Raw genomic sequence first — 4,196 nt, forward strand, 5'->3', positions numbered from 1 at the left:
CCTTAAAATCTCTTATGTCTCTATCACAGCTCACCACTCATTGTATCCCATTACAATGTTCATCAGTCCAGTCACAATCTCCTCTTATCCCATTATAGTGTTCTTACGTTCCACCAAATTGTTCCAGTATCCCATCTCAATCCTATAGCAATGTTCCACTGCCTGATCACATTCCTCTACCTATTAAAATTCTCCACTGTACCTATCATAGTGCTCCACTTGCTAGGACAGTATTCCATTCTCCAGACACAATACTCCGTCCCATCATAATATAGCACTGGTTTTCCTGGGTAGCATGGTTACTTAGAAGCCTCATCACTGAAGCTCAAGAAAATACACAAACTCCTTTCCTACAATAGGCAGGGACTGCAAATAAACTTACTAAGCCTGAGAAGATCTCTGAAGGGAAGCAGGCAGACACACTGAGAACTGATACTGGGTCTGCTCGAATCCTGAGTTGGTAACACTGTCTAAGCCCTGAGAGAGCAGTAGAAACTTCATGGGAAGTGATGCTCTGCATACATGGAACTTGCAGGACTGGAAGAGGTCAAAATGGACTTCTCTGGGATCTACCAGGAAAGAATCTCCAATGTTCCCTCACATGCCAGAGTCACCTGGAACACAAGCCACAGAGCCCATTTATGCCTCCCCTCATGGCACCATGTGCAGCTTGCTAGGAAAAGAAATATCTGAGAACCACTTTTAACTCAGTGTGACTGTGTCAGCAATCTCATCCTATAAAAATTTAAAATTTTTTTATGTAACCTTTACTCTATCATGTATGCTCATAGTAGTGCTTGTTTACACCCAAGGATTTAAAGGACTCTCTATGCTTTACCTACATCCTATCCCCTTTTATTTGTATGTCTTGTCTTATCTCATACTTCTCCTCTCCTCTTTTATACAAAAACCCTATGTTTGTGTTTTGTCTGTGTTTGTCTCTGTACCACATTTCCAGAGACCGGAAGAGGGCATCCTGTTCTCTAGAACAGGACTTACAGATGGTGATTAGTGGTTATGTGGGTGTGGGGAACCAGTCTCAGGTCCTCTAGAACCATCTCTACTGCCACCTTTGTACTTTGTTTATAACCTTCCAGGGCTATACTTATGATCTTCATGGGCACCTGCTCTCTTGTAGTGCACACGAACTCACAAAGGCATACACACATAAATATCTGTATAACCTTTCTTAATTAACTTTCATACTTATTTAACTTATACTTAATTATTTTACAATAATACACTAAGTATATACTTAATTAACATAACCGTGCTTAACTATGTTGGCTTGTAACAGTATCCCAAGTTTTCTTTCCCTGCTACTTTTCCCACTTCATCACCAATCCTGCTTCTCACCCATATCTAATCTTAGTTACCAAAATGTAATGTGGGTTAACCCAGCCTACTGCATTCCTAGGCAGGTGATCCTGAGCTGTCTAATAAACTAGCCGAGCATGACAAGAGCGAGCCAGAGAACAAAGCAGCAGTCAGTATCCCTCCATGGTTTCTGTTTGAGTTCCTACCCTGACTACCCTCAGTGATGGATTGTGATCTAGAAGTGCAAGATGAAATAAATCCTTTTCTTCCCAAGTTGTGTTTGGTTAGTACTTTATCACAGCAAGAGAATGAAGCTTTTAAGTTCTTTGTAAAGATAAGCAACATTGTCAACCCTTTAGACAAATCTGGAGGACATAGAGAACCCAAATTAATAAAATTTAGAGATGAACAGAGAGCCATTATGATAGTTATCAATGAAATCGAGAAAGTCATTAGTTTATACCTTAAAGACATATTCCATGACACTAGAAAATCTAAAGAAATGTCTGTATTTCTAGACACATTTAACTTAAAATTAAACCAAGATGAAATAAATGCAGGCATGGTTCAGTATAAGTCAATAATTTAATGTTATATATTACATAAATTGGTTCAAGGACAGAAAACACACGGTCATCTCAACAGATGCAGAAGAGGCTTTCTGAGAAGGTCCAGTGTCTCACAATAAAAGTTCTGAAGAAACTCAGTAAAAGGAATATACATCAAAATACTAAAGTCTGTATGTGACAAACCTATTATAGCCAATAACAGAGAACTAAAGCATTCCCATGATAATCAGGAACAGGAGAAGGGTGTCCAGTTTCTCCACTCAATGCAGTCCTTGAGTCTTAACTAGAACTATAAAACAAGAGAAGCACAGGATAAAGAAAAAGAAGACAAAGTGTAATTTGCCAGTGGTGAATATAGACCTTAAACCATCAGAAAATTCTGGCAACACTTTCAGCAAATTGGGAGAATACAAAAATTAATAAATAAAAATTGAGAATCTTCCTATATATACCAATAGCAAATATACTGTGGAAGAAATCTTTAAGGTGAAAAAAAAAAAGACATTGGAATAAACCTAAGGAATAAAACTGAGATTGTAAAAGATCTTTACAATGAAAATTTTAAACCAAAGTGATCAAAGAAGGTACTAAAAGATGAAAAGATTTTCTGTGTTCCTGGATCAGAAGAATTACTAGTGTAACAATGGCTAACAATACGGACTCAAGGTAATCTCAATAAAATTACAAATGCCTCTTTGCAGAAATAGAAAAATAATCCTAAAATTAATATGGAAGCATGTGCGCATACATACACACGCACACCCACCCACACACCAAACAAAACAAAACCACCACCACCAACAACAAAAAACTGAATAGCCAAAGCAATATTGAACAATAATAATAATACTGGAGGATATAGATATAGCTTACCAGTTAAGAGCACTTGTAGAGATCCCAAGTCCAGTTCTTAGCACTCACTTGGTGGCTTCTAGCCAACTGTAACACCATTACGAGAGAATATGACACCTTTTTTTCAGCCTCTAGGGGTACCAGGCACATACACATACATGACTGCAAATAATCTTTTAAAAGGGATGCCGTTTGAGATATTCTCAGGTCTGGTTTTAAGTTATACTACAGAGCTGTAGTGATAAGTACAGCATAATATTGGCACAAAAAAACCTAGATACATAGATCCATGAAATAGAATTGAGGACTCATGTATAAGCCAATAAAACTACAACCACCTGTTCTATTTGCTTTGTTTACAAGAATGCCCAAAATGTACATTTGGGAAAACAGAATCTTGAATACATGGTTGTGGATCTGAGTATTAGGTTGGGATAAGGGATATAGTTAGGAGTTTGGGTTAGGGTTATTGCACTCCAGATTAGGACTAGGGTTATGCTTATAGTTCATATTAGGTGCAGTTGTCATGTTCAGTGTTACTCTGTCTCAGGGTTTCACCCTGTGAAGAGACACCACGACAATGACAACTCATAAAGAAAAACATTTTGTAACAAGGAACCAAACTGAAGCCATTTTGCATAAAACTTCCATTTTCAATAGGAGTCAGAGGTGGACAGAGATGTCTTGCCCTCTCACTGGTTTCCACTGGGGAACACCTGGTATATCCAATGTGTCTATAGTTTTGTTTAATTTGATTTTTAATCTGTGATTTATATTTGGAGAAATGGGCCAGAGATCATCTGTTGGTCATTCACCACATCTCAAGGATGTTCAGAAAAAATTGCTGAATTGGGACAACAAAAATCTCATAAATTGGCACTGCTCTTGGAACCCTGCACCTGCAGCTAGGAGCCAATCACTGCTAGTGAATCTCTGCCTCCTGCCTGACCTGTACAAGCCACTCTTAAAGGAGCTCCTCAGCTTTCTCCTGTAAGGAAGATGGTGGCTACTCGTGCAAAAAAATCTCTGTGACCATGAGAATCTAATTCAGCAAGTAACAAGGTGCTGCTCCCTTGGTATTACAGCTGGAAGAAGTAAGGAAAATTTTGTCTGTTTTAAATGTATAAATTTATGTGGCACTACATATTTGTTTCTGTCTGGTCTTAAATATATGAGTTTCTAATGTTCTGTATGTCTTGGTTATAGACTCTTGGCTTGTGGTTATGGTTATAATTGACTCACATAAGGTTAAAAATCGATCACCTGTAACAAAAGTTAACTTAAAACTCATAACTCAGAGTTAGAGCCATTCTAGGCAGCAGCATATGTCAGGAGCCAATCAAGGAAACAGGTCTACAAAGTTACTTTTACATTGGGATAAGATTTATGTATAATTTCTGTTCTCTCTTGAAAACCAAATGAGAAGAGGGAGAGGGAGAGGGAGAGGGAGAGGGAGAG

Source organism: Mus caroli, chromosome 7 (genome assembly GCF_900094665.2).
Source record: "Mus caroli chromosome 7, CAROLI_EIJ_v1.1, whole genome shotgun sequence".
NCBI lineage: Eukaryota > Metazoa > Chordata > Mammalia > Rodentia > Muridae > Mus > Mus caroli.